We start from the raw sequence: 13,892 nt of genomic DNA, 5'->3' as shown, positions 1-13,892 counted from the left end.
CGTGGGTGAGGAGTCTGAACGTGATCCTTTTGCTGACGGGGAGCCAGTGCAGGTCCCTCAGGTGGGCGGAGATGTGGCTGTGTCTGGGGATGTCCAGGACGAGTCGTGCAGATGCGTTCTGGATGCGCTGGAGTCTTTTCTGTAGTTTGGCAGTGGTCCCAGCGTAGAGGGCGTTCCCGTAGTCCAGACGGCTGGTGACGAGGGCCTGGGTGACCGTCTTCCTGGTTTTAGTGGGGATCCAGCGGAAGATCTTATGGAGCATGCGGAGGGTGTTGAAGCAGGAGGAAGTAACGGCGTTGACTTGCCTGGTCATCGTGAGGGAGGAGTCAAGGATGAAGCCCAGGTTGCGTGCGTGGTCCGTGGGCTTGGGGGGATGCGCAGTGCAGGGGGCCACCAGGAGTCGTCCCAGGCGGAGATGGATGGGCCGAGGATGAGGACTGCCGTCTTGTCTGAGTTCAGTTTCATACGGCTGAGCCTCATCCAGTCCGCGACGTCTTTCATTCCGTCCTGGAAGCTGGCTTTGGCGGTGGCGGGTCGTTGGTGAGGGAGAGGATCAGCTGGGTATCGTCGGCGTAGGAGATAATGTTGAGGTTGTGCCTGCCTGAGATGGCTGCGAGGGGGCTCATGTAGACATTGAAGAGGGTGGGGCTGAGTGAGGAGCCCTGAGGCACGCCGCAGATGATCTTGGTGGCTTCTGCAAGGAAGGGCGGGAGTCGGACTCATTGGGTTCTGTCGGAGAGGAAGGAGGTGATCCATTCCAGGGCCTTTCCTTGGATCCCGGGGTGGTGGAGGCGGGTTATCAGGGTGCGGTGGCAGACCGTGTCGAATGCAGCCGAAAGGTCTAGGAGGATGAGGGCGACGGTGTCTCCGTTGTCAAGCAGGTTCCTGATGTCATCGGTGGCTGCGATGAGGACGGTCTCGGTGCTGTGGTTCGCTCGAAATCCGGACTGCGATGGGTCGAGGGAGCCGTTCGTCTCGAGGAAGGCTGTCAGCTGTTTGTTGACGGTTTTCTCGATGTGTTCTCTCTTTATACCTGCACTGAGCACAGCCAGGGCATAGGAGCATGCAAACATTTCTTTAGGGACAAATCTATCTTCTTTTATGAACAATTAAGATGCTGAATATGATGAATGGGGAGTCATTCCTTATTTGCGATTAGGAATTTGCTAATCGCAAATAAGATTGCTATTTCAAGGGTGCCAGGGGTGTCCAAAGACACCCTGTAGCACCCCTGAAATGGAAATGTAGCCTGATGTTGCGCACACACATGTCCAAAGGACATGTGTGTGTGTAACATGCCACTTTGAAAAATGCACTAAAGTGCATTTTTCTAAGTTTCCGCTATTTACCACGAAGTCAGACTTCGCGGTAAATAGCGGACAGAAATTGCGAATTCGCACATTTTAAAAGTTTCATGAATTGCATTTAAGGAATCTCAAATAGAGATTCCTTAAATGCTATTCCTCGCTAAAATGCGAAATCTGTAATATCGAATTTTGCATTTGGGATGATGAATTCCAAATGCAATAATTGCCCTCGCAAAGGGCCAGATTCTCAGAATCTGGCCCTTTGCAAGCGCAATTTCCCTTGATGAATCTGGCTGCAAGTCTTTAGACTCTTCCTAAATGGCAGGAGATCTGTGCTGTTTCTCGGGTAAAAAGGAAGGGCATTCCAAGCTTTTTCAGCGCGCACCACATAGCTTCTTCCACCCAAGAGGCTTTTTTTGCCAGGGCAACTTTCACCAGCTTGGCTTCCATTGAAAGCAGGGTTATTTTAGGCCTGTAGCATTGTATATGCTGTTTCAGATAATCTAGACATGTGCCTTGAAGAGCCTTGAAAACTGTACACAGGGCTTTAAAGTGCACCCGTTTCCTGACTGGCAGCCAGTGCAGTTTTTTAATTTCCTTCAAGATCAACGCAAATTTCGGTATGCACGAAAGCAACCTTGCTGCTACGTTTTGCAGCAGTTGGAGTTTGTTCAAGAAGCGTTCCTGTAGGCTCAGATAGAAGCCATTACAATAATCGAGCCTAGACAGGATAAGCGCCGTGACCACTGTCCGTTGGCTGTCAGCCGGTAGAAAGGGAAGAATTCTTTTGATCATCCTAAGCACATGGAAGGTGGCAGATGACATTGTATTAATCTGATCACCAAATTTAAGTTTGTCATCAACCATGATGGTGGGAGGAACAAGTGATATGGGTAGAGAAGAACGAACCATGGACCAGACACATTACATTTTGGATGAGATTCATAGAGGATATTTTTACGATATGGAACGGAACCAGATCAGATCTTGAGAGTTTCTTAGAAATTAGGCGGATAATGAGGTTACTCTCCGCTTCACTCATAGATGTGAGTAAGATTAGTTTATTCTGCAACACACGGACAGCATAACGTTTCGGCCTCCCAGAGTCCTTGGTCACAATTTCAATGGTTTTGTATGAGTGAAATGTCCAGCTAACTCTAACACCCCTAAAACTTATAGTTTTTTGAGTGAATTTCAAAGGTTTTTTAAAAGCTAATTCCTAACTATATAAGGCCTGAAACCTATGGTTTTTTCAGTGAATTTGCAAGGTTTTTTAAATGCTAATTCCTAACTATATAAGGCCTGAAACCTATGGTTTTTTCAGTGAATTTGCAAGGTTTTTTAAATGCAAATTTCTAACTATATAAGGCCTGAAACCTATGGTTTTTTCAGTGAATTTGCAAGGTTTTTTAAATGCAAATTCCTAACTATATAAGGCCTGAAACCTATGGTTTTTTCAGTGAATTTGCAAGGTTTTTTAAATGCAAATTCCTAACTATATAAGGCCTGAAACCTATGGTTTTTTCAGTGAATATATATATATATATATATATATGTGTGTGTGTGTGTGTGTATATATATATATTTTTTTCTTGCTGAAACAGTTCAACAGTTACTAAAACCGCTACGACATGTGTTACTGCGCAGGGAAAGGCCCTCTTTGGAAAGGTTCACTCGTCAACTTTCTGTTGCTTATTGCTTTATCTGGTTATTAAAATGGTACTAATAACGTACAACCAATGCCCAGAGAGTGTTAACAAGTGTAAAAATGTCAAAATAATCAAGTAATACTATCACATAATATGCTGATAATGTGGTTTTTCTTGCTGCATAATTTCCTCAACCCTGCCACATAATTTGACCACCCCATGCTGCATAATTCCAGTGGCCCTGATATACACACATAGATATAAATTATTATGTAATGACAATGAAAATAAAAATGGGCCAGTAACAAACATTATTAAAGCAGCTGTACTAATAAACATATATTTATACATGTATTGCTAAGGTCATTTCATTCTGCACAGTGCTGCGAAACTGACATAAGAAAAGCACTGTTAACGCCCTCACACACTACAAGAGAGCAGAGAACCAACTCTTGAGCAAAGGAAAGGTATTCTAAAATGCGATTTTATCAAACCCCATGACTTTATTTAACCCTTGCATACTATTTTTTGGTTATTTACTTTATTTAGAACAAAATAGGCAAGAAAAGATGCCATAGCATGGAGCATATGTACAGGTATGTGTAGTGTGTTCATTGGTGAGGGGGGTCATGACCCCCCCAGGCTCCTCCTGTCGTGAGGTGTGCCTGAGGTCATATTAAAGAGGTGGGGGCGTTCCTGAGGGCCCCTGAAGCAGAGGTGAACCTTCCTGAGCAGGCGGTGAGAGTGAAGAGTGTGGCGAGGCAGCGCCTGGTGCCCCAGGGGCATCAATTAAAGGGATGCAGGGGCTGTGGTTCCTGCTGCAGCCCCTGTGGACTCCTTAGCAACCCCTCTCATTCGGCACACCTCTCACCTGCGCCGCGGCTGCTTTTAGCCGCTTGTTGCTGGGGCACTTTTCATTCTCGGTAGATGAAGGCTCTGCAGATGTGAGGCTGCGATAAACTTTGTTGAAAGAAATCTGAGCTTGAACTGCTGCTCTTTTCACCTTTGATTTGTCTGCCTGGCCTCTGTCTGTCTTTCGTCGGAGAGTACAGCGGGGGGGGGGCTCTGGGGGTGTTAATAAAAAGCTGCTTTCATCCAGGCTGGACAGGGCTTTCAGGCTCGATTCACCTTCACCGCTGCAAACGAAGAGAGCCCTGAATAGAAGATAAATGAGTGTACTTACCACCTCTCTCCCAAAACACTGTGCTTCCCTCTCTTAGTCTCTCAAGCCCTGGAGCCCCACTTACACTTGGGACCCCGGGTGCTCTTCTCTTCACATGCCAAGCAGCCCCCCTAACCCTTGTCTCTTCTCCTCCCCACTTCATGTGCCTGGATCTTCCGGTCTAGCACGAGCCTGTCTGCCCTCGAGACCAGGGCTACGGTCCCTGCTTCCCTCTCTGATCAAAATCAACTTATTAGACAGTGACCTATAAAAACTCCAAATGCTTCAGTATGTTTACATTCAGCGCCACCATCTCCGCCTCCTCCATCCAGTGGTTTTCTATCCCCAGGAAGAACGAAATAACCCCATGTCGCTGAAACAGTTTGTGTGAACCCCCAACTCTTCCTGGGCACAGGGAGGCCCGCAGTGCGCACATCTTTGTACGTTCAGGTTGAGAGATTCCATCCTCTGGTGCCCTGACCGCCGAGGGCAGCTCCTCTGGGTATGTGGGGACTGAGCTCCTCTGTGTATGTGGGGACTGAGCTCCTCTGGGTATGTGGGGACTGAGCTCCTCTGGGTATGTGGGGACTGATCTCTCTGGGTATGTGGGGACTGAGCTCTTTAGGTATGTGGGGACTAAGCTCCTCTGGGTCATCTGGGGACTGAGCTTTTCTGGGTCATGTGTGGACTGAGCTCTCTGGCTACGTGGTGTGGTGACTGAGCTCTCTGGGTGATGTGGAGACTGAGCTCTCTGGGTAATGTAGGGACTGAGCTCCTCTGGGTATGTGGGGACTGATCTCTCTTGGTATGTGGGGACTGAGCTCTTTAGGTATGTGGGGACTGAGCTCCTCTGGGTCATCTGGGGACTGAGCTCCTCTGGGTATGTGGGGACTGAGCTCCTCTGGGTATGTGGGGACTGAGCTCATCTTGGTATATGGGGACCGAGTTCCTGTGGGTATGTGGGGACTGAGCTCCTGTGGGTATGTGGGAACTGAGCTCTCTGGGTCACGTGGGGACTGAGCTCTCTGGAACATGTGGGGACTGAGCTCCTCTGGGTGATGAGGGGACTGAGCTCTGTGGGTATGTGGGGACCGAGCTCTCTGGGTGATGTGGAGACTGAGCTCATCTAGGTATGTGAGGACCGAGTTCCTCTGGGTATGTGGGGACTGACCTCCTGTGGGTATGTGGGGACTGAGCTCTCTGGGTGATGTGGGGACTGAGCTCTCTGGGTCATGTGGGGACTGAACTCCTCTGGGTATGTGGGGACTGAGCTCCTGTGGGTATGTGGTGACTGAGCTTCTCTGGGTCACGTGGGGACTGAGCTCTCTAGGTATGTGGGGACTGAGCTCCTGTGGGTATGTGGGGACTGAGCTCCCTGGGTCATGTGGGGACTGAGCTCCTCTGGGTATGTGGGGACTGAGCTCCTCTGGGTATGTGGGGACTGAGCTCTCTGGCTATGTGGGGACCGAGCTCTCTGGGTGATGTGGTGACTGAGCTCTGGGTATGTGGGGACTGAGCTCTCTGGGTGATGTGGGGACTGAGCTCCTATGGGTATGTGGGGATTGAGCTTCTGTGGGTATGTGGGGACCGAGTTCCTCTGGGTATGTGGGGACCGAGTTCCTCTGGGTATGTGGGGACTGAGCTCCTCTGGGTATGTGGGGACTGAGCTCTCTGGGTCATGTGAGGACTGAGCTCTCTGGGTATGTGGGGACTGAGCTCCTCTGGGTATGTGGGGACTGAGCTTCTCTGGGTCATGTGTGGACTGAGCTCTCTGGGTATGTGGGGACTGAGCTCCTCTGGGTATGTGGGGACTGAGCTCTCTGGCTACGTGGTGTGGTGACTGAGCTCTCTGGGTGATGTGGAGACTGAGCTCTCTGGGTAATGTGGGGACTGAGCTCCTCTGGGTATGTGGGGACTGAGCTCTCTGGGTATATGAGGACTGAGCTCTTTAGGTATGTTGGGACTGAGCTCCTCTGGGTATGTGGGGACTGAGCTCCTCTGGGTATGTGGGGACTGAGCTCCTCTGGTATGTAGGGACTGAGCTCATCTTGGTATATGGGGACCGAGTTCCTGTGGGTATGTGGGGACTGAGCTCCTGTGGGTATGTGGGAACTGAGCTCTCTGGGTCATGTGGGGACTGAGCTCTCTGGAACATGTGGGGACTGAGCTCCTCTGGGTGATGAGGGGACTGAGCTCTGTGGGTATGTGGGGACCGAGCTCTCTGGGTGATGTGGAGAATGAGCTCATCTAGGTATGTGAGGACCGAGTTCCTCTGGGTATGTGGGGACTGACCTCCTGTGGGTATGTGGGGACTGAGCTCTCTGGGTGATGTGGGGACTGAGCTCTCTGGGTCATGTGGGGACTGAACTCCTCTGGGTATGTGGGGACTGAGCTCTCTGGGTAATGTAGGGACTGAGCTCCTCTGGGTATGTGGGGACTGATCTCTCTTGGTATGTGGGGACTGAGCTCTTTAGGTATGTGGGGACTGAGCTCCTCTGGGTCATCTGGGGACTGAGCTCCTCTGGGTATGTGGGGACTGAGCTCCTCTGGGTATGTGGGGACTGAGCTCATCTTGGTATATGGGGACCGAGTTCCTGTGGGTATGTGGGGACTGAGCTCCTGTGGGTATGTGGGAACTGAGCTCTCTGGGTCACGTGGGGACTGAGCTCTCTGGAACATGTGGGGACTGAGCTCCTCTGGGTGATGAGGGGACTGAGCTCTGTGGGTATGTGGGGACCGAGCTCTCTGGGTGATGTGGAGACTGAGCTCATCTAGGTATGTGAGGACCGAGTTCCTCTGGGTATGTGGGGACTGACCTCCTGTGGGTATGTGGGGACTGAGCTCTCTGGGTGATGTGGGGACTGAGCTCTCTGGGTCATGTGGGGACTGAACTCCTCTGGGTATGTGGGGACTGAGCTCCTGTGGGTATGTGGTGACTGAGCTTCTCTGGGTCACGTGGGGACTGAGCTCTCTAGGTATGTGGGGACTGAGCTCCTGTGGGTATGTGGGGACTGAGCTCCCTGGGTCATGTGGGGACTGAGCTCCTCTGGGTATGTGGGGACTGAGCTCCTCTGGGTATGTGGGGACTGAGCTCTCTGGCTATGTGGGGACCGAGCTCTCTGGGTGATGTGGTGACTGAGCTCTGGGTATGTGGGGACTGAGCTCTCTGGGTGATGTGGGGACTGAGCTCCTATGGGTATGTGGGGATTGAGCTTCTGTGGGTATGTGGGGACCGAGTTCCTCTGGGTATGTGGGGACCGAGTTCCTCTGGGTATGTGGGGACTGAGCTCCTCTGGGTATGTGGGGACTGAGCTCTCTGGGTCATGTGAGGACTGAGCTCTCTGGGTATGTGGGGACTGAGCTCCTCTGGGTATGTGGGGACTGAGCTTCTCTGGGTCATGTGTGGACTGAGCTCTCTGGGTATGTGGGGACTGAGCTCCTCTGGGTATGTGGGGACTGAGCTCTCTGGCTACGTGGTGTGGTGACTGAGCTCTCTGGGTGATGTGGAGACTGAGCTCTCTGGGTAATGTGGGGACTGAGCTCCTCTGGGTATGTGGGGACTGAGCTCTCTGGGTATATGAGGACTGAGCTCTTTAGGTATGTTGGGACTGAGCTCCTCTGGGTATGTGGGGACTGAGCTCCTCTGGTATGTAGGGACTGAGCTCATCTTGGTATATGGGGACCGAGTTCCTGTGGGTATGTGGGGACTGAGCTCCTGTGGGTATGTGGGAACTGAGCTCTCTGGGTCATGTGGGGACTGAGCTCTCTGGAACATGTGGGGACTGAGCTCCTCTGGGTGATGAGGGGACTGAGCTCTGTGGGTATGTGGGGACCGAGCTCTCTGGGTGATGTGGAGAATGAGCTCATCTAGGTATGTGAGGACCGAGTTCCTCTGGGTATGTGGGGACTGACCTCCTGTGGGTATGTGGGGACTGAGCTCTCTGGGTGATGTGGGGACTGAGCTCTCTGGGTCATGTGGGGACTGAACTCCTCTGGGTATGTGGGGACTGAGCTCCTGTGGGTATGTGGTGACTGAGCTTCTCTGGGTCACGTGGGGACTGAGCTCTCTAGGTATGTGGGGACTGAGCTCCTGTGGGTATGTGGGGACTGAGCTCCCTGGGTCATGTGGGGACTGAGCTCCTCTGGGTATGTGGGGACTGAGCTCCTCTGGGTATGTGGGGACTGAGCTCTCTGGCTATGTGGGGACCGAGCTCTCTGGGTGATGTGGTGACTGAGCTCTGGGTATGTGGGGACTGAGCTCTCTGGGTGATGTGGGGACTGAGCTCCTATGGGTATGTGGGGATTGAGCTTCTGTGGGTATGTGGGGACCGAGTTCCTCTGGGTATGTGGGGACCGAGTTCCTCTGGGTATGTGGGGACTGAGCTCCTCTGGGTATGTGGGGACTGAGCTCTCTGGGTCATGTGGGGACTGAGCTCTCTGGAACATGTGGGGACTGAGCTCCTCTGGGTGATGAGGGGACTGAGCTCTGTGGGTATGTGGGGACCGAGCTCTCTGGGTGATGTGGAGAATGAGCTCATCTAGGTATGTGAGGACCGAGTTCCTCTGGGTATGTGGGGACTGAGCTCCTCTGGGTATGTGGGGACTGAGCTCTCTGGGTGATGTGGGGACTGAGCTCTCTGGGTCATGTGGGGACTGAACTCCTCTGGGTATGTGGGGACTGAGCTCCTGTGGGTATGTGGTGACTGAGCTTCTCTGGGTCACGTGGGGACTGAGCTCTCTAGGTATGTGGGGACTGAGCTCCTGTGGGTATGTGGGGACTGAGCTCCCTGGGTCATGTGGGGACTGAGCTCCTCTGGGTATGTGGGGACTGAGCTCCTCTGGGTATGTGGGGACTGAGCTCTCTGGCTATGTGGGGACCGAGCTCTCTGGGTGATGTGGTGACTGAGCTCTGGGTATGTGGGGACTGAGCTCTCTGGGTGATGTGGGGACTGAGCTCCTATGGGTATGTGGGGATTGAGCTTCTGTGGGTATGTGGGGACCGAGTTCCTCTGGGTATGTGGGGACCGAGTTCCTCTGGGTATGTGGGGACTGAGCTCCTCTGGGTATGTGGGGACTGAGCTCTCTGGGTCATGTGAGGACTGAGCTCTCTGGGTATGTGGGGACTGAGCTCCTCTGGGTATGTGGGGACTGAGCTTCTCTGGGTCATGTGTGGACTGAGCTCTCTGGGTATGTGGGGACTGAGCTCCTCTGGGTATGTGGGGACTGAGCTCTCTGGCTACGTGGTGTGGTGACTGAGCTCTCTGGGTGATGTGGAGACTGAGCTCTCTGGGTAATGTGGGGACTGAGCTCCTCTGGGTATGTGGGGACTGAGCTCTCTGGGTATATGAGGACTGAGCTCTTTAGGTATGTTGGGACTGAGCTCCTCTGGGTATGTGGGGACTGAGCTCCTCTGGGTATGTGGGGACTGAGCTCCTCTGGTTGTAGGGACTGAGCTCATCTTGGTATATGGGGACCGAGTTCCTGTGGGTATGTGGGGACTGAGCTCCTGTGGGTATGTGGGAACTGAGCTCTCTGGGTCATGTGGGGACTGAGCTCTCTGGAACATGTGGGGACTGAGCTCCTCTGGGTGATGAGGGGACTGAGCTCTGTGGGTATGTGGGGACCGAGCTCTCTGGGTGATGTGGGGACTGAGCTCATCTAGGTATGTGAGGACCGAGTTCCTCTGGGTATGTGGGGACTGACCTCCTGTGGGTATGTGGGGACTGAGCTCTCTGGGTGATGTGGGGACTGAGCTCTCTGGGTCATGTGGGGACTGAACTCCTCCGGGTATGTGGGGACCGAGCTCCTGTGGGTATGTGGTGACTGAGCTTCTCTGGGTCATGTGGGGACTGAGCTCTCTAGGTATGTGGGGACTGAGCTCCTGTGGGTATGTGGGGACTGAGCTCTCTGAGTCATGTGGGGACAGAGCTCCTCTGGGTATGTGGGGACTGAGCTCTCTGGCTATGTGGGGACCGAGCTCTCTGGGTTATGTGGTGACTGAGCTCTGGGTATGTGGGGACTGAGCTCTCTGGGTGATGTGGGGACTGAGCTCCTATGGGTATGTGGGGATTGAGGTCCTGTGGGTATGTGGTGACTGAGCTCCTCTGGGTATGTGGTGATTGAGCTCCTGTGGGTATGTGGGGACTTAGCTCCTCTAGGTATGTGGGGACTGAGCTCCTCTAGATATCGGGGGACTGAGCTCTCTGGCTGATGTGGGTACTGAGCTCTCTGGGTAATGTAAAGAAGGAGTTAATAATTAGCCTGGACCATATCTCTGAAAGAAAAAAGACCCTCGCCCCTGAGATGAAAGAAATAGAATCCTAAATAAACTCGATAGACTAAATAGACTCCAAGAACTCCTTCGCCTGGACCTCTGAGAGGAAGAATCTGGTCTGCCCCTGATCGATTATCTTCAGCTTTGAAGGAAAAAGCAGAAAAGCTTTAGCACCCTTCACTTGAAACGGGGCTAATAACTGGCGGAGCTGCCACCTCCGTTCAACAGTTGCCGGACACAAATCTGGTCTAACAAAAAACTCTAGACCTTTCCCTGCCCTCTTCCTTTCTGGCCTAGCTAAATCATAGATCTTCTCACGGGCCAAAAAATTATTCAAGCAGATTAGTATAGCCCGAGGCTTAGCAGCAGCCTGGCCTGTCTTTTGTCTTTGCTTGAAGGGAAAGCGATGTGCCCGTTGGACTTCAAGCTGCCAGTCCCACTGCTGTGCATCCGGAAAAGCTTCAGAAAAGAGTTCAACAACAAACTGCCTGATGTCCGATTCCTCACTACCTTCCCGAATACCCAGGATCCTCAGATTGTTCCTTCTGGCCCTATTTTCGAGATCAGTCAATTTCCAAAGCAAATCGTCTTTTTGTGCTTTAATCAAATCAGTGACGCCCTTCTGGGTTGCCAGCTCATCCTAAACGGTAGAAATCCTTTCCTCAGCTTCAACAATTCTAGTGGCGATATCAGAGCAAGTTTTAGCAACTCTGCGAATCGAATTTTGCATCCTATGGCAAGCACCCTGTGTACGAGCACTCTCCTGCTGGGTTTCTTCACGATGCACCATAATAGTCTGATAAATAATTGAAAGTGTCACCTCGCCCAAGGGAGCCTGAGATGGATCAATCCCACTGCCTCCACCTGATGTTACACCACTGTCGCTTGGCCTGGATTGCTTGGAATAAGAATAATTCCAAACCATTGATCCTAATGACCGGGGTCCTTGCTCACCATAGGCCCCCCTTGATCTTTTACTCTTAAAGCCTTACGGACCGTACGGAGACTTCGGGCGAGAGTTCATCTTTTAAAGCATCGCTTGATCGCCAGTCACCAAGATCACTCTCATCATCAGTCCACTCTTTGTCTGAGCCTTCATCCTCTGATAAGCCAGTATGTTCTGACAGTGAATAGAATTTATCACCCCCATCGATCTCCCTTATGAGCTCGTTGATAGCCTCAAAGTTATTAGGGGGTTGCGGTTGATCACCTGTAACCGTAGAGGAAGCACTTGGGTCAGTTATCTCTACAGAATACTGAGCAGAGGTAAGAGTGCCTGTGGTCTGCTGCTGAACTACAGATCCCATAATTCCATTGCCTGGGGGTGGGACTGCTGACTGGGATTCAACAGGGACTGAAGCATGTACTAAGCGAACTTCCCCCTTACCCCCAGTCAGTGAAATGTTGACAGTAGAACTTTCACTATTAGAATCCGGAACATTAGAATCCAAAATATTAGGTACTCCTAGCACCAGAGATCGACGCTGATCCGGTGGAAGAACCAACATCTTATCCCCACTGGCAGGGACCACTGTAGAATTAGCTATAGAGACAGTAACAGAAACTATAGGGCTGGAAACATCCCCTACTAGGCTCGAGTGGTTCACCGGTTTGATTGAACTCGGCAATACTTGCTTGCCACTCCCCGCACCGGCCGGAGCATTCCCTTTCGCCGCCTGCTGATTGAAGATTGCCCGGACCGTCTCCTTCGCCTTGTTCACTGCGGCGGGTGTTAACTGAATACTCTTGATTCCAGGAGTGGCCGCCACATCCTTCACACGAGGGGCTTGGGAATCCTTCCCTGAGCTGATGGGCTTTGCAGGGCTGCCTCTCTGTGCCACCACTCGGGCCTTGACAGCGAGATTCTTTGCCGGTACCTTCGGCGCCATTACTCCCACTAGGCTCCTCTGGGAGCAGAGAAAACGGGAAAGCCCACAGCTGTACGGGGAGGTAGGTGACCCAACCCAAAGCCAGAAAATGTTGCGGGTAGGAGTGTTTTGTAATTGCTTTGGACCCCACAGCATAGCAAGTAGGAGATATGAGATCAAAAGAAAAGCCAATACTGCACGTCAGTTTTTTATCATCCAAGCGGGAATAGAAACTAGACATGGGGTGAATTGTCCAGGAGAGGATGCGCCACCAGCTTACACAGCCGAGTTACCGACCGCCATCTTGCCCTTATACCTTCTTTATGAATTCATGTGATTTATGTTGAAATATATTGCATATAACTATAGCATGTTGTTTAACCTGAAGCCACTGTCATACACCTATATTAAACCAGTTGTGAGCTCTCTTGCTTCTGCTGTGCATGAACCTGGCTCACAAAACAAGAACTCTCAAACCAAGCCAGCTCAGCATCTGGAACACCCTTGTATCTTTTCTCAGGGTCTGTTGTACTCTTCTCATGAGAAAGCCATGCACCTTCTGAACGCCATTATCTGGAGTTTGGGTTTTTGTCACATGTATCTCCCTTCGACTGCCCATGCAAAGAAAATAATTTATAAAGTTGGGGACATTTGGGAAGGAGTTATCATCATATGTTCACCTGATCAGGCGGAGGAGCTCTGTCTCCCTTTGCTGCAATGTCCCGATTTTGGTTACTCTTGATTAATGTTAATATGTTGTGTGTGTGGAGCGGGGATAGGAGGGCAGAGTAGGAGAGGCCGTTAGAGTGAGGCGGATAGTAATGCTGGGGGTGGGATGTGTGTGAAATGTGCGCCGGCAGGCAGTGATGGGCCACTTTCGCTGTTGTTGATGCGCTCTCAGGAAATAAATTATTTTGGTAGTTAGTATGCAAGGAATGTTTTAGTGGCTGAGGGGTGAAAGAGGGTTAGTGTGTTGTTGAGGGACCAATGGTATGTATGTGGTTGTGGATGTGTGAGGGAAGGGTTTGCTGGATCTGAAGAGGGAATAGTGGCAATGGGGTGTACTTGTTCCATAAAGGTATGAGGGTGAGCGAGTTGTAGGCTGTCTCTGTGTGCTTGGAGGAGGGGAGTTTGGGGGTGGGAAGAGGAATAAGAAGATGTTGCGTGATGCAAGCAATCACGAGTGGCCTAAAGATGTTGGTTTCGGTGTATAGGTTCAGTGACATGTCTAGTTGGGGGAGGAGAAATGGTTTAGGTGGCATGGTTGAGAGTACAAAATCCAATCCATCTAAAACACTTGGAGCTATGGGGTCTTCAGTGAGGTATGTAGCCTTGGGACCATTTGGGGCCTTTGATTAACAATGTTATTCGTAACAATGTTCATCTTTACATTCAAAGGCATTTTAAAGTGTGAATCTAAGAGTTCCATAACTGAAACTGACTTACCAGCTCCAGCAATAGTGATCTCTCTTCTTTACTGATCAGTTACCAGCGCCAAGATGCCTGTTGGGTGATAGTTGCGCGTTAAATGTATAATAATAAACATAATAATGTTATTATATTACAATACTATTACTATCATTATAGATACATATAGTAATATCTGTTTTTTTCTGAGGTGGGGCTGATGTC

Source organism: Lissotriton vulgaris, chromosome 12 (assembly GCF_964263255.1).
Source record: "Lissotriton vulgaris chromosome 12, aLisVul1.2, whole genome shotgun sequence".
NCBI lineage: Eukaryota > Metazoa > Chordata > Amphibia > Caudata > Salamandridae > Lissotriton > Lissotriton vulgaris.
Note: the sequence above shows the minus strand (reverse complement) of the source record.